Below are 25,004 nucleotides of genomic sequence, written 5' to 3'. Positions count from 1 at the left end.
CCTGGCCACCTCCCCCAAACACACACATGCACAATTGAAGGCTCTTCTTAATCTAGCATCAAACCTTAAATTCCACTCTGCCCACCTCTTCCTCTGGCCTCTGCCACACCCCACACTAAAGCTTGGAGCTCTGGCCAAGCTCTTGGCTCCAGAATTCAAGATATTCTTTCCTCTTCTAACGTTGTAACTACTCGAGTAATTTTTCCTCTCATTTTTATCTTGCCATCGCTCTGCTAACAAGGCTGAACGTTGTTCCATGCCCTTCACTTTTTTTTTTTTTTTTATTTTAAAAAAAAAATTTTTTTTTCAACGTTTATTTATTTTTGGGACAGAGAGAGACAGCGCATAAACGGGGGAGGGGCAGAAAGAGAGGGAGACACAGAATCGGAAACAGGCTCCAGGCTCTGAGCCATCAGCCCAGAGCCCGACGCGGGGCTCGAACCCACGGACCGCGAGATCATGACCTGGCTGAAGTCGGACGCTTAACCGACTGCGCCACCCAGGCGCCCCTCCATGCCCTTCACTTTAACAAAGTTTAACATTAGCATTCAAAGTACGTGGTTTTCCCATTTTACGTCTTCTTACAGAGAGGCAATATAGCAGGGCCAAGAGCTTACATTCTGAGTGTCTGGGTCCAAATCCTAGCTCTACAACTTATTAGCTGTGTAACCCTGGGGAAGGTATTTATCTTTGTTCATCTCCATTTCCTCATTTATACAATAGGAGATAATAGCACATTTAAAAATATTTGGCTCTCTTAACAGTTCATACTTGATGGCAGAAATTTTCATATTCTTCCATAATGACCCTCCTAATAAATATCTGGATACTTTTTAATGACTCGATACATTAAATTAGAACTTTCTAGGGGCGCCTGGGTGGCTCAGTCAGTGGAGTGTCTGACTCTTGATTTCAGCTCAGGTCATGATCCTAGGGCCACGGGATCAAGCCCCATATCAGGCTCCACGCTTAGCATGGAGCCTGCTTAAGATTCTCTTTCTCCCTCTGCCCCTCTCCCCAATTTGCACTCTCTAAAATAAACAAATTAAAAAAAATAAATTAAAAAATTAAAAGTAAATAAAATAGAACTTTCTCCAACTTGGAGGGGAACTTCCACTGTTCCAACTCATCATTACCATTCCAAATTTCTAAAGCAACTTAAATAATCAAAATACTATACACATCTAAGCACACTGTCTAATGTTATCAGAGGTTAATTTTAAGTAGTCTGGATATTTTAATATATTTGAGGCAAGAGACACCACTGATTCATTTATGCCAAAACTCATAGTTCTCAAGAAAGGGCATATCTGTTATAGCCTTTCTACACTCCAATAATAGCAAACCCAAAATAAACTCCAATATCCACCCACAGGGGAAAAAATTTGGTTCCAAGAAATTATTTCTGCCTGACATCTAAAGGCAGAGGGCAGCGTTTTTTAAGAGCACAAGATGAGGGGCTGTGATGTTTATCATCAGTCTGATTTTGCTGATGGCTGTCTTGCACTGTTATCTCCCCAGTCCCTGGAAGACAGAGGGCCCCAAAAGAAAGCCCAAGAATGCTTAACTCTGTTACTGCACACTTCTTAGACCAACAGAGAAGCCAAAACTGAGGACACAAGCAAATACAGAGAACTTTGGAAAACTCATCAATGTTCCTATTTGTGAAGCCTCATTCATTATCCTTTTGGAGCCCACAAAAGGATATTGCCTTAGAATTGTCAAAATGTCTTGCCTTAGAATTTTATGATGGAGATAGATGCCAAGTGAACACACAGAAAATTCACTAAAAGGGAGAAAATTTAGTCAAGCATATTATATGGAACTCTAATACATCTTCTTAGGCTATGGATTTGGACTTTAACATACATGTCAGGGATCTGCAGTCTAAACACATATTCAAAATTATTAGGGTGCATGGGTGGCTCCGTTGGTTAAGCATGCAACTCTTGGTTTCAGCCCAGGTCATGATCTCATGGTTCATGAGTTCAAACCCTGCATCAGGCTCTACACTGATGGTGCAGAGCCTGCTTGGGCTTCTTTCTCTCCCTCTCTCTCCTCCCCTCCCCTGCTTGCCCTATCTCTCTCTCAAAATAAATAAACTTAAAAAAAATTTAAACACACACTTAAAATGAATTAGTTCTTTTATTATTAAAACAATAAAATAATAATAATAATAAAAACATGGATGCTTTGGAAATTTTGAAGCTCCATTTTCCAGGACACGTTATGTACAGCTTATTACCACTTAGAAATAAGTTCTACTAAAAGTCATTTGGTGTACCCACCTACTGCTGTCCCATAGACTCTGAGTTCAAGGGCAGGGACTGTGGTCTTTACATCTGCATCCTTGGCACCTAGCAGAAGGGCTGACGTGGCCAGTGATGAATAAATGTTTGTCAAGGGAATGAATGTTTGCCTGAGTAAAAGACACCAGCAAAGCACTGAATTTTTTCAAATAAGGTTGCCGGTAAAAATATTAAGGAAGTAGCCAGCCCTCATGGTTCCCCCAAGAATAGTCTTCCCTCTTCTCCACTACAACGATTTGAATATTATCTTGACATTTTCATCTTGCCACCTACCCGCACTGCTAGGCATCAGCTGGTTCCCTTCCGTCTATTCGAACAAATCCAAACTCCCTACACTATCAGATCTCCAACCTCAGTCCCACTTTTCGAAATGCGGTATAATATAGTGCTTTAACGCACAGACCCAGAAACCAGACTGCCTGCATTCATAGCCCAGTTCCACCAGTGAGAGCTTGGCCAAGTGACTTAATTCCTGTGTGCCTCAATTGTAAGATGAGAAATCCTACGACTAACCTCTCTCGTAGAGTTGTGAGAGTTGAATGAACCAAATATTTGCGAAATATTTAGAACAGTGTCTGGCACACAGTAAGCATTCAGTGAGTGTGAGCTAATGTGGTTATTATTCACACTCCTGAGGGAATGCCCATTCTGTTAGCTTGCACAGTGGGTCTTTTCCTCTCGGACTGGCTGATGTTCACATCCACTATGTACACCCACGGGCAAGCCCCAGTTTGCTGAGTGGCTACGGCACAGATGAGACGCACTGCAGACTGTATGCACATCCAGGAGTTCCAGCTGCAACTATCCTCTGAGCCAAGTGACTAAAGTGGTTTGGACCCCGGGAAAATTCATCAATGTCTTAATATCTTGAACGATTTATTGGTGTCCCATTAAAATGAACTGCAGACTATAAAATTAATGGAAAGTTTGTATCTGCACAGGAAACCATGGAAAGATGATATCCACAAGCCAGAAACTTTGGGGAATTTCTTGTAGTTTTAGGTCAGATGGGACAAGTTTGAAGAAAGGCCAAATAGACCAAGGACAAGGACAAGTTGTCACTTACCCTCCAGGAAAATGCCCGGAAGATATCCCAACAAAACTCCATACACCTAACTCAGACAGCAAACAGTAATGGTGAGGGTCGGTCACCATGCAGTGCCCCACATGCCGAGAGGATGACGGAAAACCATGAGAGACCAGCCGTGCAGGCACGTGTGGCCAGTGCCTAAGGAAAGCAACTGCGCCCGGCCAAGAAGGGGGGGGACACTGCCCCAGTGAATTCGAGGCTGCCACTCACTCACTGAACTCTGGCACAGACAACTGCCCACTGCCAAAAGTCCCACTCAGACTTACACCCTCCTCAGGCTACCAGACTTCTGGAATGGCAAAATGGAGACTGACAAAGGCAGATTTCCCTTCTGCTTCCCCACACCCCCTCCCCTTTTTTTTGGTCAGAAATATTTGAATTGGAATCTTAAAATACCTGATAGAAACCATCTCTTTCCTCAGTTCCCAATGATCACAGCCTTCTCCTCTATAAATATTAGCTGAGAGAAACGGCACAGGCCCTAAGAAAAGCTCCCGCAGTCCAAAGGAAGAGAACGTCTTTGAGAATCAGAGCACATTTATTCCTGTAACAGAATTGGTCTTTACGAAACCAGAGGGGTTTCCTAATGTGTGCTTTCAGCTAGATTCGGGAGAAAAATATGTCTATGAAACTTCTCTATAGAACAGTCTGGAATCAAAGAAGACTACGTGGAGATGCCAAATTTAAAATGTGTTGGAAATGGTGAAGAGAAGACTGAGGAATCTAGGAAATTTGAAATTAAAGTAAAAGACAAATTTGACTCAAAGGAAAAGAAAAAAGACAGTAAGAAGGAGAGGGAAAAAGATACAAAAAAGAAGGGATCCAAGCAACTTAATACATGATGTAGAAATCTGAGCAAAATTAAGAAATAATAAAAGCAAACTACTATGAAATAAAGAAAAGCTTAACTATAAAGTTAAATGGGTCTCTAAGTAGCAGCTAGAATTAGTGGGGGGGGAGGGCGGGAGAGAAGAGACCAGCATCTCTAGACACATTTTGTCCCTATTTTTTTAATTTGAAGGATAGAGAAAAAACTCTATTGCCATCCAGATAGAAAACAGGTTATTTTCAAAGGCTCCCCAAGTCAGGCCGCTCACGTTTCTCCAAAACTTTAAACACCAGAAAACAATGGGCTACCGCCATCAGATTTCTGCGAGGAATCAAGCGACATACAGAATTTTATCTGACCAACAGTCCTTTGGCTGTGCGGAAAACATGAACACATTCTCAAACATGCAGAAACCCAATATACCCTTACTTAAATGCTCCTGTAAGACTTTTCAAAGACACGGTCCGATTAACTAAGACATCGATAAAATAAGAACACAAGAATCTAGAAATTTTGGTTGATACACATTACATAGCAAAGAGAAAAGTCGTTGATGTGGCTATCAAACAATGAAGATGTAAAATACACACTTGGACCTGGAAAACAAGAATGCAAGGTTGACTGCTGTCGTTCTATACTAAATATTTATTTAAGATTGAGAGAGAGCACAGCAAGAGGGGTAGAGGGGGACAGACAGGAACCCCAGGCAGGCTCCAGGCTCAGCACGGAGCCGAACGCGGTGCCCAATCCCACGAACCTGGGATCGTGACCTGGGCCGAAATTAAGAGTCAGGCGCTCAACCGACTGAGCCATCCAGGCGCCCCTCAACTAAACTTTTACACTCCAAGTTTCAAAACGTAAGACCCCATATGTTCCTCCAATACAGTGTCCTTACATAAACACTCTGCTGGGAGGTGGTGATCTCCTTGGAATGAATGACAGGTATTAATTCAGATAACCCCATGATTCCTCATAGTATTTATAAAAACCAAACCATTCTCAGGACCTGCCTCCAAAATATTAGGCTAGTTCTATTTTCCTTAAGTCAAGCCCAGCTTAGATGCCAGTACACCCACCCCCCAGCACATCCTGCACTATGTTAGAATGATTTCTGTGCTTATCCTACCTCTGAATTGTTCTATTTAATATTCTGACCATATGGCTTATAATACTTAGCACATAAACGGGATTCTGAAGATTTTATACAATAAAGTAAAATGTGACACACAAAAAATTCTTACTGAGAAAATTTTCCGTGTAACACTAAGGAGCTTTCGTGCCAAACCCACACTGTACACAGACTTTTATGAATATACTCTAATTTAACCTGAATTTCACCCAACCAAAAGGCTTTCCAAAGTGAGTCCGTAACTATGGCATTTTAGGCCAGCTTGGCATAAAAAATACTTAGATTTCTCACACATGACTATGCATACCCCAGATCTGTCCTTATCCCTTCAGAAGAGGTTAAAAACCACCTATCCCAGAGAGCCATTATGTGGGTAAAACAAGATAATGTGTGAAAACCACAGATGATGTGCCTTGCACAAAGTAAGTGCTAACTAAATGTTTGCTATCATGAACACCTGTACCATACACCTTGCTCTGTGCTAGGCCTAGAAGTATCACAGGAAGTTAGACCCCCAAGGCAGGTTCCTAACCCACAGAGCTTAGAGGCTGATATTCAACTGTCTAGACTAAGAGACACAGATCTACGATGCCACTATTTCTTTGCCTGCTAAACCTCCGTTCTGATTTATGAAGCTGTAGGCACTTCAACCCTGTGGAAATAATTTCCCTGAAACATTTTAGTGATTCCATTAAATTACAAAATAGTCAGGATATAAGACAGATAGCTTTTGGAAGCTCTTTCTACAAGTTAAGAGCATTCATGTTTTCTAGTCTTCAAACCGAAGGCTAGATTTTTAAAGTTACTTGGAAGATTTACATTTAATAAAGGCATTTTTCCAAATTACCACATGCATTTATAAATGCCAAATAATATTTAGGACATCCAGTTGTTGAAATATAAGCCAGATTGTGGAATGAAGTAATACTTAGTAGGTCAAGTAAGGGGGAAAAAAAACTAGAAGCTTTACTGTTTGGAAACTATGAAATGTTAAAAAAAAAAAATCATCAGTAATTAAGGACGTAAGACACCTGAAAGACAAAAGAGCTGATACAAGTATATATTTTTTCTAAGTTTTCATTAATTGTACAATTCTTTTAAAACATATTTTTACACATGTAAAGAAGATTCCTTATTTTAAAAAGTTCATAAACTACAGAAGGGTAAAAATGAAGTAGAATCGCTTTCAAGAATAATAACCCTATTAATTTTTTGTATTTGCCCAAGTTTTTTCTACACATACAGCAAAAGTTATGCTCTGTAAGCTACTTTTCTTACCAGGTAATATATGCTGAACATTTCCCTATATCAGTAAAGAGCTCCATCAAAGGTTTTTAATAGCTAAAATGGTAACAGTAATGTTAGCAGGTTTACATGGTTATAGACAGCTCTGTCTTGAATATCTTTGAACGTTCGTGTTGGTATAGTATAGTGTATTTTCAAGAATAAATGAGATAATGCACAAATGCTGCTGGAATATTCCTAGCCTACCAGCTCATCTCCTCAGTTCATAAGATTACAATTTTTTTTAATCCTTCAGACAACTTATGATGTAACTCAACATATGTGCTTTTCCTTCTACTAAAATGCCTTTAATGTCTAAGTGTCATGATAAAATCTTGGTATTTCTCCTACCACCTCAGCATTAGAGACCAAAGCCCACTGCTGAGGCAGAGAACTGACCCAACTTCTAATAAAATTGGAGGCCTATACTTCCTCCAAGGTAACAGAGCCAGCCCGGTTAATATCAGCTTCCTAGTCTCCATTAGAACACTGGGCGGAGTGGGGGGGGGGTGTGTGTGGGGGTGTAAGAGTCTCTTAAGGAGAGGGCAATGCTTATTCTTCCAGGTACACAGCCTTTCCAGCTCACTCCCCCGCCCACCAATTGGTAGGGTTATCGAGTGATCACACAGAGAGACTGGGGGTACCTGCAAGAACAAAGACCAACATCTCTTTCACCGGTTGTCATTTACTGACGCAGTGGATTGGCTGATTTCCCCCATGTCCTTCTGAACAGGAGAAAAGAGAACTGGAGAGAAAGGAGGGAAGGTAGAAGAGGAGGGCAGTGACATCAGGGAAGAAGCCAACACACCCACAGTTTGGAGAGGCAGGTCAAGTAAGCTTCCAGGGACTCAAATGAACACCACGCTATGAAGCCTGACTCGAACCAGCTTGCTGATACCTAACCAAGATGGTTGCCATGGGGTAAGAGGTCCCCACCAGCAACAGGGTAGAGAGAAGGGTTAGGAAAGGTCCAGCCAGAGGCAGACCCCCTCCCTGAGGCAGGGAGCAGAGACCGGGGATGTACTGAGTCAGCTGCCAGCCCAAGACACAGACTCAAGGACAGCATCCACATGCAGCAAAGTGTAGACAGGTTTGCCTTCCCTCCTTACCGCCAGTGCTTCTTTTCTGTTCCCAGCCTGGGGGAAGGGCAGTAGACCCCAGATGACGAAGGGGAAGAAGGGGTGAAAGAGCAAGATACCCCACCTCTCCCTTTACTTCAAGGGCTAAGAGTCAGGGTCAAGTTGCACTGGGGAAAAGGGAGAAGACTTAAATCAACTAGATTCACCTCTGGAAGTTTATGGAAACTGCACGTTGTGAAGAGACAGGAATGGGAGAGTAAGCCTGGCATGGATGAAGAAATAAAGACCCTTTCAAAGTCATGCCTCATGGACTTGAGACAGTTCAATAGCTCAGCTGCATCTTGAATACAGTTAAATGCATGTGTGCAACAGGGGCATTACAGTACTGAGTTAGGCGTGGGCTCAGAATCTGGCTTGGCCCATTCTTTCATTCACTCAGTAGATGTTTATTGAGCAACTTCTCTGCACTGGACAGAGCTATGCACAAGAGTTACAAAGGCCCTGTGCTCAGGAAATCTAAATTCTGGGTGCCTGTGTGATTCTGGAAAATTTCCTTTACCTTCCTAGGCCTCAGATTCCTCATGGCATCTTGCTCTCCTATTCCCTCCCTCCACCCAACTGACTTCTAAGAGTCCTGGAAATTAAGTATAATAAAACAAACAGGATTTTTTGCTGTTGTTTTGTTTTGTTTTAAGCAACACACACTTCAGACAACGAAACTGAGACAAATGGCTTGTGTTACAGAAAAGCAAGCACAAGCCACATGGAAGTTTCTAAACACAGAGGAGTTACTGCAGGCTCTCAAGTGCAGGACGGTTAAGCGGATGCAGAGGAAGTCAATAATAGCTTGGTCTAGGTGTCAGTTACAGCCTTATTATCACTGTTCCTAGAGAGCAGGAAGAAAAATCTTCCAAGTACCAAAGAAGGCTCTATTAATAACTTTAAAATATAAAGCTGTGTAAATATTTTGCAAAATTAGCAGCAAGTGCTAGCACTTTGTACAGTGAGACTCAGAAGAACTGTGTCAGTAAAAGTAGCAATAAGAATTCAACATGCCCAGTAGTACCGCTATAGCCACTATACCATCCAATCCATGGGCCAGATTTTTCTGGTTATTTCTAGAGAGTGAGACACGTCCTGGTCACTGGTCCACAGGCTATAGCTTAGCATTACTGTAGAGTAGACAGAGAACCCCATCCCCCAAGCCCAGATCCCACCTTCACTGACTACAGGCCTCTGGGGCAGTCCCCGGAAGGCTGACTGTCCCTTAGCACACGTGTCGGGCTTTTTCTTACCAAGGCTGCTTCAGGAGACACCTCCACCTTGGGGCCTGTGATTCCCTCCTTACCACAAAGTGAAGAGGCAGAAAAGAGAGGGAGGGTGAGGCATTTGCTCCACTACTCTCCCACCCCCACTTTTAGTCCTTTAGCACAACGTGGCCACCCTGGTCATGTCTGGACTCCTGGACGTCAGGCCCTTAGTCACTTGGGTTGAATCCTAACCTTTCTTGCTTTGAACCTGTGCAAACATCACCCGGCCCATGTGATCCTAGTGCTTTCAAGTGCCTTCTGTCAACACAGAAGACAAAGTTCACAAAGAAAGATTACCAGAGCATCTGCGACTTAACTAGTCGTTTCCTTAAATTTGTTTTCCCGAACTCTTTGTAAGATGTTGCTGGCTATTTCTTTTTCTTTCTTCCTTTTTCATTTTAATCCTGCAGAGCGGGGCGCCTGGGTGACTCAGTTGGTTAAGCCTCTGACTTCAGCTCAGGTTATGATCTTGCGGTTCATGGGTTCGAGCCCCGCATCAGGCTCTTTGCTGACAGCTCAGAGCCTGGAGCCTGCTTCAGATCCTGTGTCTCTGTCTCTCTGTCTCTCTCTCTCTCGCAAAAAGAAATAAACATTAAAAATATATGTATTTCTTTTAAAATCCTGCAAGATGGAAGCACTTAGGCAGTTCAGTGCCAAGAGAATGGAAAACAGAAAAGGAGTAGGTAAGACAACCCTGCCAACCTCTGTGTAGACAGGTCAGAAAACACAAAACCTCCCACAGGTCAAAAGCACTGGAGCTATTTTCTCTCGCGTGTTCTAAAATAAATAAGTAAATGTATAAATATGCAAATAAAGTGTCTCCTACAAGAGGTTATCTGGAGCATACAATTGCAAAATAATTGACCATTCACTTAAAATATAAAATAACCCCACAAATATTACTTTGTTTAACAAAATATGCTTGTTTTAAGTGAAGATAAATAATGTAGTTTAAATACATGTGGGTATATTGTCTCAATATACAACATTACATATTTTTATGTTTGAGATTTAACTTTTTTTCCTTAACATTTATTTATTATTGAGAGACAGAGAGAGATAGAGCATGAGCATGGGAGGGGCAGAGTGAGGAGGAGACACAGAATCTGAAGCAGGCTCCAGGGTTTGAGCTGTCAGCACAGAGCCCGATGCAGGTCTTGAACTCACAAACCGCAAGATCATGACCTGAGCCTAAGTCGGACGCTCAACCGACTGAGCCACCCAGGCACCCCTATGCTTAAGATTTTTTTTTTCTTTTAACATTTATTCATTTTTGAGAGTGAGAGAGACACAGCATGAGCGGGGGAGGGGCAGAGAGAGAGGGAGACACAGAGTCCAAAGCAGGCTCCAGGCTCTGAGCCTTCAGCACGGAGCCCAACGCAGGGCTCGAACTCACGGACTGCGAAATCATGACCTGAGCTGAAGTCGGACGCCCAACAGACTGAGCCACCCAGGTGCCCCACAAGATTTTAAGAACAAAATATAACAACAGAAAACTATAGAAAGAGAAGAGGAACATCCATATCCATAACTTGATACTCTCCTAAAAACAAAGTTAAACATTGAGCTTTATTTCCTGTTGGTCAACTTTCCCAAGTATTTCTTTTCCAGTAAACTGACTTTTGTCCTGTTTTCTTTTACTCATATAATTAAAAACAACTTTGTAGGGCAATAACTTGTCATTTTATAGGACATATAAAATTCCATAAGTTATTTGGAAAAAATTAACATTCTTCTGTTGCTTAGCATTTATTTTCAGGAAGGGGCTATAAAGCACACAGCCAGAAACATATTTGTGCATATCATTCTCAAAACTATCTTCGATAAGACTGTTTTCCACAAAGCACACTAGAAAAGTGCAAGACCATTGGGTATCATCCTGTAGAAAATGTTCAAGTAATATAACAATGGGCAAAAGCATGCAGTTTTTTTTTAATATTATGGAAATATTTAAACATATCCAAGAGTAAAGAAAGTAACTTATCATCCTCTTCAATGACTACCAACTGATGGCTGTCTCATTTCATTTATATTCCCACCCTAAATACTTCTTTCCCCAGATCATCTATGGTCAATCCCAGACCACATAACACAGCTTCAATAAATATTTCAGCATGGCTCTACACAGTAAGAACTCTGTTTTAGAACATGAACACAATACCATATCCTATCTTAGAAAATTAGGGTAATGCCTAAATGTAGCAAACATCCAAAGTCCCCATCATCTCAAATTTTTTTTGGTTTTTTGGACTCAAAATACAAACAAGTTTTCTGCATTGTAAATGGTGGCCCTGTCCCTTCAAGTCTCTTAACTTGTAAATTCTCCTCCCCTCCTACCATGTTTTTCTTTAATTTACTAGTTCAGAAATGAGGTCACTGACCTACAGAGTTTATACTAACTGAACACCACTAGAACATTTAACATGTTCCTCTATGTCCTTATTTCCTCTAAATTCAATTTGGGGGCAGCAATAAATACTTCATGGGAGGGGCTGGGTACTTCCATTAGAAAGCACATAATGTGTGGTTTCCTCTTGCTTCAAGTTAGTTTGATCTTTGGGTTTTTTAACTTTTTATTATAAAAAATTGCAAATGTTTTTTTTTTTTAATTCAAACTAAAAAACAGAAAAGAATATAATGAATCCCCATGTAAACATCACCCAGCCTTAACAAATACCGGCTCATGTCCTTCTCCCTTGTCTGCATCTATGCCTTCATTCATTTCCCTTCCTTCCCAACCTAGAAACTTTGAAGCAAATTCCAGACATCATATAATTTCATCTCTCAATATTCCAGTGTATATCCCTAAAAGATAAGGATTTTTTAAAAATACTGTTACTACACCTAAGACTTTTAAGAATAATTTAATATCATCAAATATCTGATCAGATCTCACATTTCTTTGACCATATTGTTTTTGGCATTTGATTTTAACCTACAGGGTTTGATTACTGGCAAGTTGAGAACACATTCAACATGTTCAGTTACTGGCTGTGAATCGTCTTTGGGTGTCCTCTGATTGTTTCGAATTGAGTTGATGGGTTGACAATAATAAAGACTGATGGCCATTTTTCCCACAAATATTTTCTGGGTCTGTTCTTTGCCTACTAATGGGAGGTGGGGAGGGGCAGTGTGCCCTCATGTCCATCTAATACCCGGTGAATTTAAGCTAATTTAAGTGTACTTTGTGATTCTTTCTATTGCTTCTAGGCTCAGAATGCCTTCCTTCTTTCAAAGATATATAATGAATATTCAATTCCATTTTCTTCTAGTTTCTTTAAGTAATCTGCATTAAGTAATTCAGGTCTTATATTCTTAGGAAGCTACTTGGTTTATATAAATCCAAAATTTATTTCCATGATCCCTAAATCACAGACACGGATAGGAAACAAAGAGTTTCAAAAAAGTGGTGTTATTTCTAAATGATTTGAATCCTTTTGCAAACTGCCCATAAATATATCTCCATTTGCTCCTAAAGAAAAATGTCAATACTTCTAGAAAGGGGAGCCCTGTCACCTGGTTTTAAAGCACTCTAAATAATTAGTGTGTTAATTAGTTTTGTGCAAGAATGAAAAGTAGTAGGGATTGATTTAAATCACAATGAAGATGGTAGGGGGAGGGGTGGTTTAATGGTTTCTTCTTTAACAGTTACCAACACGTTTTAAATAGACCCAGGCCCTGTTAAAAGGAGGGCATTTGTGCTAAGTTTGGTTACCTAGGAGACCCCACCTCACCATTCTGCCTTAGCCTCCTGCCTCAGAAAGGGAGCTTCAATTTAATAGATGGCTACTTTTCTAAGCTTCAATCGAATGGACAGAAGTAACAGAAGAAAAGTAAAATTCAAACATTACCTCAACTACAGTCCTAGATTTTTATGCAGGAATTCCCACGGTAGCAAAGTAGGATTATGATGCAAAATCTACCCCCCACCCCCCCCCAAAAAAACTAAACTATAGGTCTCATCGTTCTTCTATATTCTGCTGAAGATACGCAGGCAAAAAAGCATAGAGCAAGTGATTTATGAACAAGTAGTATAGGAAATGTTGAAATTCTGAAGCACTGTGTAAATACAATGGAGTCCACACTTGACGTCACGTTTAATGCTTGTACCATCGACAGAAATGTAGAGGTAATGAGTACACTATGATTGAATGTGTGTTCAATTCACTCATTTATTAAAACAAAAGCTTGGCTGAAAGCATCAAGTGAGGCTATATATGTAAAAGCACATGATTATTATTAATACCTCTACTTGAACGTGAGCTTTTATCAAATCACCTTCTAAAATCCCACTTTTTTTACTTATAAAGTGAGCCCAGCTACCACATTTGCATTAACACCATGCGATGGTTAACTTTATGTGTCGACTTGGCTAGGCTCTGGCGCCCACATATTTAGTCAAATACCAGTCTAGATATTGCTGTGAAGGTATTTCTTGGATGTGATCAACATTTAAATCAGCAGATTTTGAAGCAGATTACTCTCCAGAATATGGATGGGCTGCATCCAATAAACTGAAGACCACAAAAGAAAAGACTGGGATGCCCCCCAAGACGAATTCTGACACCAGACTTGAAAATGTAATAACTTGGGGCACCTGGGTGGCTCAGTCGGTTAAGCGTCCGACTTCAGCCAGGTCACGATCTCGCGGTCCGGGAGTTCGAGCCCCGCGTCGGGCTCTGTGCTGATGGCTCAGAGCCTGGAGGCTGCTTCCAATTCTGTGTCTCCCTCTCTCTCTGCCCCTCCTCCATTCATGCTCTGTCTCTCTCTGTCTCAAAAATAAATAAAACGTTAAAAAAAAAAAAAAAGAAAATGTAATAACTCCACGGGGAGCCTGGGTGACTCAGTACATTGAGCATCTGACTTCAGCTCAGGTCATGATCTCGCGGTTCATGAGTTCCAGCCTCACGTCGGGCTCTGCTGACAGCTCAGAGTCTGGAGCCTGCTTCAGATTCTGTATCTTCTTCTCTCTCTGTCCCTGCCTCTCCCCCCTCCCTCCCTCCCTCTCTCTCTCAAAATAAATATTTTAAAAAATGTAATAACTCTAACCTGTTTTTCCAGACTGCTGGCCTGCCCTGTAGATTTTGGACTTGCCAGTCCCATAAGTGTGTTAACTAATCGCTTAGAATCTCTAGATAGGCAGGGGCATCTGGATGGCTCAGTTGGTTAAGTGTCTGACTTCGGCTCGGGTCATGATCTCACAGCTTGTGGGTTCAGGTCCTGCGTTGGGCTCTATGCTGACAGCTCAGAGCCTGGAGCCTGCTTCAGATTCTGTGTCTCTGGATCTCTCTGACCCTCCTCCACTCACACTCTGTCTGTGTCTCTCAAAAATACACAATCCTTAAAAAAATTTTTTTAATAGAAAAAAATGAAAAGAATCTCTAGATAGGCAGACAGGAAGAGGTGTTATTGGTTCTGGTCCTCTAGAGAGCCATAACTACTACAGATCATCACTACCCTGTACAGCTGACCTATAAAAGGAAAATTAAGTTTGTATTTATCTGGTTGTTTCCACATCGTATAAACATGGCTTTATAAACTTTCATTAAAATTCGAGGGCATGTTTACTAAAGCTGCCATAAATTCTATAGACTGGGTGGCTTAACCAATAAATTTTCTTTCAGTTCTGGAGGCTGAAAAATCCAAGATTAAGAAGCCTGCAGGTTTGGTTTCTTCGGAGGCTCCTCTCCGTGGCTTGCAATGCCACCTTTTCACGGTGTCCGCCATGGTCTTTTCTATATGCCTGTGTACCCCTGCTGTCTCTTCATGTGTCCAAATTTCTGAAACCAGTCTGACTGGGTTAGGGCCCAGGCTAAAGGCTTCATTTTAACCTACTCACCCTTTCAAAGGTCCTAATACAGTCACCTTCAGAACTACTGGGGGTGGGCGGGCTTCAACATATGAATTAGCAGGGGGTGTAAAATTTAGCGCATAACAGAGGGTCTAGTTGGAAAAATCTGATTTACTATATAGGCTGCACGGCATGCATGAAAGTCACTTTGGGGAGGGGGCACCTAAAGGTGCTCTAGCTTTCTCTAGAGCAGTCAGAAGTGTCCAGGAGAGGGGCACCTGGGTGGCTCAGTCGGTTAAGCATCTGAGTTCTGGATTTCAACTTCGGTCACAATTTCACAGTCCATAAGATCGAGCGCCACATCGGGCTCTGCTCTCATAGCACGGGGCCTCCTTGGGATGCACACTCACATGCTCGCGTGCTCACTCACTCACTCTCTCCCAAAAGAAATAAACATTAAAAGAAAAGCATCAAGAAAAAACACACAAAGATACTTAGATTGGCAGAGAAAATAAGAGGTGATTTAAATAATGGCCACAAATCCAAGGCATAAAGACAGACATTTTGAATATGAGGCCCTGATTTGTCACATGGGCAATATTTTGCATCCTGCTCAGGTGCAGCAGGCAGCAGGGACTTATTTGAGCCTGCTTCATGACCCTCCCCACAGGCTGGCCAGTAACCATGAAACCAGCTGCCAAACCCCTCTTTAAGCCCAGAGCCGGGCATGATGTAAAATCCTTGTAAATATAGATTAAAGACGCAGTTTTGACCACCAGTTGTTCAGTTCTCCAGATCTGACAGGCAATGATCTGCAGGAATCCAAGGGACACTGTGGGCCTTAGAAAAGAGAGAAAAAAGGCAAGGCAGCGGGAAGACAAAGAAGAAAACAGAAAACAGGTGAGAGAAAGGACAGAAGAAAATGACAAGAAATAGAAAGGAGAAGGCTGGGAAGGCAGGTCTCTGTCCCTTCTCTGAGTGACACCGCACCATGTCAGAGTCCTACCTCTGACTAAAAACAAAAATGCCAGAACTTACATGTGAACGGCACATGGATATTTCCAAAGACTCTCTGTCTCGGTTACCCCTCATGCACCCCAAACAGCCTGGTGAGACCTCGTAGAAGTACTATGACTTTTATCTGACAGATTTAAAATCTGAGACAGTCATTCAAAAGTGACTTGCGGAGTCTGGAAGCACTCGAACGTTTTACAGGCTAACCCCATTCCATATTACTGATCAACAACTAGAGCCTCATCACCCCACCATAACTTCCTTAAACATTCTGCTTCACACATAACTGAACCATGTGATATATATGTATTTTTTAAATCCTGTGTTCACTCTTTCTCTACACTTGCTTTTTTGGCTCATCTGCCTAAGAGCTTAGTTTGTTCAGCTTTAAGGAGATCTCACTTCAAACCAGCTGAGAAGTGGTAGAGAAAGGATTATTTACCGGGAAACATGAGAGTGATAACACCAGAAGAACTCTGATCCCAGAGAAGTTGGTTATTCTTCTCCAGAGGCGACCTTCCAAACACTACAACTTTTCTGGAACAATCAGAGTCAAAAATAAATCTCAGGAAAAAATATAATCGATGACTTTTTATTAAGGGGGGCAAGGTGGGATATAAGTAACAGAGCTTTTGTCACGAAAGAAGATTCTAGCACTAGACGAAGAGCCAGTCTTTGGCTTCCTGTGTGTGTCCTGCACCTTTGAGTTCAGTTACCAACAAGCCACTGACAACCAGACATTTCGGTGACTTTTAGATGAAAACCCAGGCTCTAGTTCAAAGCTGCAAAGTGATACCTTTCCTGGGACAGAGTTCAAAGTCCTGCATCCCAGGCCTTTTGGTTAAGGTCTTGGCTTTTGGTAAGTGCACCTCCTGGCACGCTACTGCAATAACCCAGGGAACACTAGTGCTAGTACACTCTAGAAGCTTCTCCGCCTATAAACTTACAGACCGCTCATATATTGTGGCACATTATGTCTTCCAAAAATGGCCCTGCAAGATTTCTGGTCCCATCTGCTCTTCCAGGACTTTGCCACCTGCATCAAGAGGCAGAATTCATTTCTCCTCACCTGGTAGGACTTTCAAGTGACGGAATCTGGCAGAAGTGACACTATGCAACTTCCAGGCTCGATCATAAAGGGTGACACGGTTTCTGTTTGGTTCTCTCTCAAGATGCTTCTCTTAGAACCCAGTTACCACACTGCAAGGAAGCCCAGGCCACATGGAGAGAGCAATGTTTTGGCCAAAAGCCTTGGCAAAGGTCTTAGGTGAGGACAAGGGAGAGCATCCACCCCCAGACAATGAGCGAATGAGCCGCCAGGCCTCAAGGCTTCCCAGATGAAGTCCCCCGTCATGGATCAGAGACAAGCTGTCCCTGTGCACCCCGTCCAGAAAATTTGTGAGTGTAATAAATGTTTGTTTTGTGCTACTTTTTTTTTTTTTTAATTTTTTTTTCAACGTTTATTTATTTTTGGGACAGAGAGAGACAGAGCATGAACAGGCAAGAGGCAGAGAGAGAGGGAGACACAGAATCGGAAACAGGCTCCAGGCTCTGAGCCATCAGCCCAGAGCCCGAAGCGGGGCTCGAACTCACGGACCGCGAGATCGTGACCTGGCTGAAGTCGGACGCTCAACCGACTGCGCCACCCAGGCGCCCCAATGTGCCACTAACTTTAATTGTGACTTGTTAAACAGACCTAGTAACTGGAATGTACATTATAGCCCAAGTTAATACCCAGACGCAGAAAAAATTATGTGGTTTTATACATTTTTGGCCTTGGATCTGTCCTGGAGATAAGGAAGCGCATGCAGGAGGGGAACCACAAACATCGTGTCACCTTCCCTGTGCCACATACCCTGTGTGGTACAAGAAAACTTCAAAACTTCAATTCCTCCAAAGTCCTATGAGATTTAACTGTGATGTCCATTTAAAGATGAGAAAGCAGAGGCACTGAAAGTTTTAGTAACTTACCCAGGATCATCCAGAAAGTAGCAGGGTTGGAAGTGTGAACCCATTATCTGACACCTGACTCTAAAACTCAGTCTTCTGCTCTCCCAGTAGAGCCCACCTAGGGGCGTTGGTCCTAGTGTTTGGAAGCGGAGAGGGGGTGGGAGGAGGACTTCAATTTGGTGGGGAATGAAAAAACTCCATTAGTCCATGAGCACTAGTCACTATGTGTAACATGCCCCCTGCCACACACAATTTTCAAATACAGTAAATTCCAAAATAACAATTCAAATTCATTTCACATATTATTGATCTTGGTATTGATTATATATCCTCTCAATCAACAGATAATAATAAAATAGTTCCTAGAAGTTAAAGGTCCGTGAAATTTATGTATGTATATTAGAACAGGGTTTTCACGCTTAAAAATGTTGGGAATCACCGACTATACACCTCCTTGTGTGTGATTAACGTTCTGCCTGGTAGGTTGGATAACTGTGTTACCACAGGAAAACACTTGTGAATGACCAACATTCCATCTGTGTGTATTTAATAAAGGTGGTTACCAAGGGATCGCTCTTAAATAGTGGGCTTTGAGAGGAGAGGTCCCCTCAGCCATAATTCATTAATTTGCTAATTGCTCTTCCCAGTGTGCATCAGCCAGCATTTGTCTTTAGCTAATGGTGATGTATGTGCCTTTCCACTCTACTTTGCACACAGGGCAGCAAGTGACAGGGATGACGAGCAGAGAAGAATGAGCCTTTCTCTGTCCTCTCCCTGCCCTGCCTCTGTCCTTCAGGATATCCTACTAAGCAAGCATTCACTTCCCACAGGGCTGGAAGGAAGTGGTGATAGATTTGGGAACAACTTCATTAACCATCAGGAACGCAGAGAAAGTTCACTGCCCTCCCTGAGAAATGGGAACCAGTGCAGCTCAGATCTGGGCTAAAGAGGCAAGAATGCTGGTACTTCACCTCCTAGAAAAGCCTCCTTCAACAAAAGACTGACAACTTCACCGGAGGCCTTTGCTCTCACATTCACGGGGGAAGCCTTGCCTTGGGGATGCAAGTCCCATCATGTGACCACCCCTAGGCTCCTCTCCTGCCACCACCAAGCTCTTAAATCACTGCATTCCACAAGGATTTTTTTCTTCCCCAAATGGGGGGGGGGGGGGGGGGGGGAGAAAACGGAAGGAAATTACAATGTCCACTAAAGTTGGTTTATGTCAAAACAACTAAGAAATTCCCACTCACAAAACTACAGTGAAATTACATCTAGATTTTTTAAGTCTATGTTTTCTACTTGCAAGCTGTTCAGCTCTGGTTAAATGGGGAAAGGAGAAAAGAAGAAATGTGCTTTTAAAACTCTTGAGTCTTACTAATTTTAGGCATGTGAACAGTGTAAAGATACTCTTTTTGGTAACTCTAAAATATATAGTCTCAAAATGACCCGCCAATTAACCAGGGTTTAATTCATAAGTGAAAGAAATGTCTTTCATCTTATTAAGTGCACAAGTAGAATCCATTACACCCACACAATAAATGTACGACTTTAAGAGTCACATATCGGCCACGGGCAGTCAGAGAACATTTCTCCTGACCCTAGAGAGGAAGCACTGCACCCATGACAAGAAATCTATGGTTGGGCATAGGAGGAGGAGCAGCCTTTAGCCTGAGGGTCCCCCATTCTTCCCTAGAACCTCACCAATCTCCCAACCTTGGAGGAAGGCTGAAGAGAACAGCTCTCGTGGATATCCAGTCTCACCAGGCTTTCTCTCTTTCCTTTTAAAGAAAAAAGATGTAGAAAGCAGGAGGAGGAAGTGGAAGGGTACTAAAAGTGGGAGAAAAGATATTTTAAGAAATTAACCCCAAATTTATAATTAGCTATCCACATGATAAAAACTGCTGACCTTCCTCAGAGTCTTTTCTGAATGGGTGCAGAAATGCCGACCCAGGATGTACAAGGGGATGGATGTTCCCAATGGAACTGGTCCCAGCCAAGGAGCCTCTCTGCCTCACCTAGATTATCGTATCCAAATTCCCACTTATCTCAAAAGATGGGGCCATGTGAATCCACCCATACTTATCCTCTAAAACCTTTGCCTTTCCTATAATACAGAATAGCTGACTATTGGTCTCATCTTTTGCCCCAAACTCCAGATGTATGTTATCAGGCCTCTCTAAGGTCAGCGTTCTTCATGGATTTCAAATTCCTAGAGGACAGGAAATATGGTTGTTTTTCTTGTACTGTATTGCAACTACCCAAATACTGCATACAGATACATAAATTTGCACCAGGAAGTCCTTTTTTAGAAAATCCTCATTTCCTTTAAAGTGTCTGGCCTCATAAGAATTCTGGGGAGACTGATGAAAACATACTTAATTTATTAAGTGAGGTAACTGTGATTCATTCATCCATTTATTCATTCATTCAACAAGGATTTACTGACCCTGGCTTACGTGCTAGGCCAGGGATTTGGCAGTGAACTTGCCAAAGCCTATGTCCTCGTAGGGCGGCTGTTCTAGGGGAGGAAACAGGACGTACACAAATATATCATAAACAAACAGGTATTATGTCAAGAGTAATACACACTTAATAAGTCAAAGTGAGAATAAGAAGGGACAGGAGAATTTTATATTGGGAAACGGGAGCATCGAGAAAGACTTCTCTAGGGTCTGAGGAAAGGGGGCCCTGAAGAAGGGTGGGGAAGAGCCTTCCAGGCTGGGAATAGCCAGGAAAGGCCCTGAGGCTAAGAAGGGCTGGGGTGGGGGGGGGGGGCTCAAGGAAATGCAAATGAGATTGTTTACAGAGCAAGCACACCACCTGAGGCCAGAGGGGGCTGAGCAGGAAGGGGTTGCTTTTGGACCTGGTCTGGGAAGCCACTGAAGGACTCTGGCCACAGAACTGAACGAAAGGATCTATGGATCCAGCCACCAGGAGCAAGAGGAGAAGCAGTGAGCTGAATCTCAGTAAGAGACAGGTGTTGCCTGGACCAGGTGCCAACAGGACAATGAGAGACAGTTTGGGGACCTCTTCTGAAGATAAAACTAGTAGGCTTTGCTGACGTGACAGATATTAGGCATTTGAAATAGACAGGGTGGGGTCAAATCCCAACTCTGCCACCTACCTGAACTGCATGACCTTGGGGGAAAGATTTAACTTGAGTCTCAGTTTCTCCCGTAAAATGGGAGAACACCACTTTGGCCGCAAAAATATAGAAGTGCTATATAGAAGCACCTATTAGAATACCTGAGTATTACTTAAAAAAAATTCTTCTTTATCCCTGGTTAACCCAAATAACCCCCGACCCCAACAACAAAACCGCCATCTTGCAGGAAGATGTCAGGAGAGTTTTCATGGTCCTAAGGTCCCCTTCTCTGATCCACCCTTTCTCTGATGGTCAGAACTGACTTTCATTACACTTTCAGCACAGCTGTTGTTTTCAAGGTTGGGTTGTTGCACTTCTAATCTTAATAGAATCAGCATCCACCATCCTACCCCTTATCAGAGAGTAGGACAGAAACATTACCTGAAAAACAGAATCCTGGGGCAAAGAATTTCTGACAATGCCAGAAGGTATTTGGAATAGTATTTCCAATTGCAAATTCAAAACCTCTACTCTTGCACTCAACAAAAGATGGCTAATTATTATTATATATTACTGGGTTTTAAAGCTGGGAGTTCTTGCCTCCTTTCCTGTCCCGGTAATTACAGTTAGGTCAGTGTTTCTAACTTATGTCAACATATGATCAAGATCATATGACCTTGAGTCCAGCAAGAAGTGAAACCACTCAGCCCTAAAAATCAAATAGAAAATCACTCTCCCTTCCTGGCTGGAATGCCCAGTAAAAGGTGCAATACACTTAATTGTGTTCCCTCCACTTCCCCATCCCAGTTAACCCATTGCCACATTTGCATGGTTTCCTCAGTAAAAACATGAAGTTATTTTGCAAATCTCATTTGTGTTTAATGTGACTTAACAGCTATTCTAAATACAATGGGTTGAGGAACAGAAAGCATAAAGTAGAGATCTAAAATGACATTAATAGATGGTTTAAAATGATAAGAAAAATCTGAAATAGCGTCTTTATAGTTGAAACTTAGAAATCTATTTGAAGAATTCACAATTTTAACAGAACTATAACTCCTTATTCAAAAAGAAAATAAGGGGCACCTGGGTGGCTCAGTCGGTTAAGCGTCTGACTCAATTTCAGCTCAGGTCATGATTTCACAGTGAGTTTGAGCCCTGCTTCAAGCTGTGCACTGACAGTGTGGAGTCTGCTTAGGATATTCTCTCTCTCTCTCTCTCTCTCTCTCTCTCTCTCTCTCTCTCTCTGTTCCTCTCCTGCTTGTGAGTGCTCTAAATAAATAAATAAACTTTAAAAAAAAAAGAAGAAAAAGAAAACTTGGGGCGCTTGGGTGGCTCAGTCGGTTAAGTATCTGACTTCGGCTCAGGTCATGATCTCACAGTTTGCGGGTTAGAGCTCCGCATTGGGCTCTGTGCTGACAGCTCAGAGCCTGGAGCCTGCTTCAGATTCTGTGGCTCCTTCTCTCTCTCTGCCCCTCCCCTGCTCATGACCTCTTTCAAAAAAAAAAAAAAAAAAAAAAGACAAAAGAAAACTCAAATAGGGCAATGTAGATTAGAATAGGATTACCTCAGGAAATTATACCCAGAGAAGATGAAAATATTAAACAGTTAATTGATGAAAAAAGAAGTCAAGCCTGAGGATCTTCCTTTTTAAAAGTTTTATTTGTTTAATGCCAATGTTACAAAGTCACTCTTTGCTGCGTCTTTGCAGATGTTTTATTTATTTGTAGAAGAAAATGCATTCACATAAGCCCCCTTCTCTTACGAATAGAAACAGAAATAGAAATCAGCAGCCAGAGTTCACGTGCACCAAAATCCACGCATCATGTCCTTGAACCCTCATGATGGCCCAAAAGGCAGGCACAGAGACGTTAAGTCACAAAGCCAAGTGCGCTACAGGACTTGTGGCCAAAATCTATCAGCCTCAATTGCTACACTCACTGCCCCTTCTTTAAGGCAAAAACCACAGTCAAACCCTCTTCTGCCATCCCTAATTTACCAAAGAATTAACTTTCCTCCTCTTGACTCTTATCATTCGCCCGCCTCTAATAAAACTACCCATCGTCTTTTCTTTCTCTCTCATCTGGATGTCCAAAAAGTTTCCAAGTCCACTTTGGATCTACTAGGTCCTTTCTGTCCATGTGTGGCCTTCTTTTCCTTTAGTCTTTTATCCCTTCTCACCTAAATAACCATCGGCTAGCCCATTCTCCCATGGCCAGACCTAACGCACTCCAAGTCACCTACACAGCCCTCACGATCAATTTCCTGGAGGCAAGCACCCAGGTGGGTCACTTAGAAACCTTTAATGACTCCCTAAAGAAATTAAATATAATCACTTCATCCAGGAGTCATGGACCTAGATGCCCCCAAATCAGTTTCCTCCCCTATTTTCCCACAAGGCCACGTCATTAGAGATAGAGTGGACCACAGGCAGCACATCTCACACGTTCCACCTCCACACCTTTGGGAAGGCTAGAGTTGACTATCAAGAATGACCTCAGCCACACCTCTCTCAGAATTCTCCCCATCTTACAAGATTCTTCCTTTTGTCAGTCTGTCCTTCCCCTCCCTAACCCCTCCTTTTCTTAGAACCTCTTCACCATAGCCTCTTTCTCCAATTTCATTCTGTGTTACCATTTTCCCCATCCTGAACTATCACCATCACCGCCTACATTCTAGCCTCTCAGGACACAGGGATGGGAGATTGCTCACCTTAGCATCTTCTGGAGTACTCACTGAAGACACTCAAAAATGCTTATTCAATTTATCTGAAAATCCATTTTGCAGGGATTATGCATCCCTCTGAACCTTTTTTTTTTTTTTTTTAAGTTTATTTATTTTGAGAGAGACAGAGTCCCAAGCAGGCTCCGCACAGCCTGACACGGGGCTCAAACTCATGAATCATGAGATCATGACCCGAGCCGAAAACTGAAAGTTGGACACTTAACTGATTGAACCACCCAAGGTGCCCCTCCTCTGAACCTTTAAAGCATGTACTTTATATCACTTATACAGTACTTGGATTCTGTCTTGAATATTAATTATTCCACATGCAAATGTCCTGTATCCTCAGTGAAAAGTACAAGTTCTCTGAAGAACCAGGTCTCCATTTTTATGAATGGATCCAGGAACTTGCATCTAATAGGTATTAAATATATATTCTTACAATATTTATGTGATTCCCCCAACAAAGCTGCATTTCTCCAAGGTTTTCTTTCCTCAAAGTACACACCCCAGGGTTTTATAGTAAAAAATATTATACCACCCCCCCCACACACACACAATCTTATCCTTTCTTAGACATTTACAGTGTACATTAACATCTCAAAGGAACTGAGAAGTCCCATAATAAAGAAACCTAAGCAGGACATTTTCTAAACTTATTTGACAAGGAAAACTTTTCTTGCTTATAAATCTGTTAATATACAGCAGTGCCACTTGGAGAAATCAACCTAAAGTATCTGAAGCAACACCCTATGCATAACTAAGTGCACAGCAAATCGCATATATAAGACATTTTATATTTTATAGTACATTTTCAACACATCATTACAACTGCACTCCCTCAATACACAGACTTGTAAGTAGGAAACGAAAAAGAAGGGAAAATCTCACTGTCTTGCTTTCCTCCAATCCCCTCTACTTGTTACTCAACATTCCATTCCTTCCTTTGTGCATGAAATCAACTGAAATCTCCTTTTCTTCAGTTACTGTGAGACACTAAGGATACAAGGGACCCAATTTATTCTTCCCATTAAGGGACTTGCTTGTTCCAGCTTATTAGAACTGAGAGGGTCCTTAGGTATAAACTCCAAATTATACTCTTGGGGGAAGAAAGGTAGGTTTTAGGGTCAGGAAATCTATCTTGAAGACATAGAGAAATTAGGTGACTCGATTAATAATAAAACCTTAGCTTAAAAGAAATGTAAAGTTCCAAACGTAGAGTTATATCAATAAGGATTAAGTTTGTACATGGAAGAAAACCCAAAATAACAGTGGCTTAAACGAGATAGAAGTCTCTACATACAAACAGTTTGAGAGGAGCCCAGAGCTGACAGGACAGCCCCAAGGACACCTGAGATCAGGGCTCCGTCTATCTGTTCCATCAACCTAACACAAGGCTTCCATCTTTAA

General features: G+C 42.0%; 1 protein-coding gene across 3 annotated transcripts in view; it reads right to left on the bottom strand.

Annotated features, from left to right (window-relative positions):
- The window catches only part of RAI14 (retinoic acid induced 14), a 144,501-nt gene that overhangs the window by 73,379 nt on the left and 46,118 nt on the right, over positions 1 to 25,004 (bottom strand). The window contains exon 1 of one of the 3 annotated variants that reach the window (XM_086676794.1): positions 9,016 to 9,570. The exons of the other annotated variants lie outside the window; for them this stretch is intronic. The gene's annotated coding sequence lies outside the window, so the exon portion shown is untranslated. Of the gene's footprint in view, positions 1 to 9,015; positions 9,571 to 25,004 lie in introns of those variants that run through there. 3 annotated transcript variants of the gene reach the window in all.

Source organism: Puma concolor, chromosome A1 (genome assembly GCF_028749965.1).
Source record: "Puma concolor isolate L17-30 chromosome A1, mPumCon1.1.hap2, whole genome shotgun sequence".
Classification (NCBI taxonomy): Eukaryota; Metazoa; Chordata; class Mammalia; order Carnivora; family Felidae; genus Puma; species Puma concolor.
Note: the sequence above shows the minus strand (reverse complement) of the source record. Positions and strands in the feature narration are given on the sequence as shown.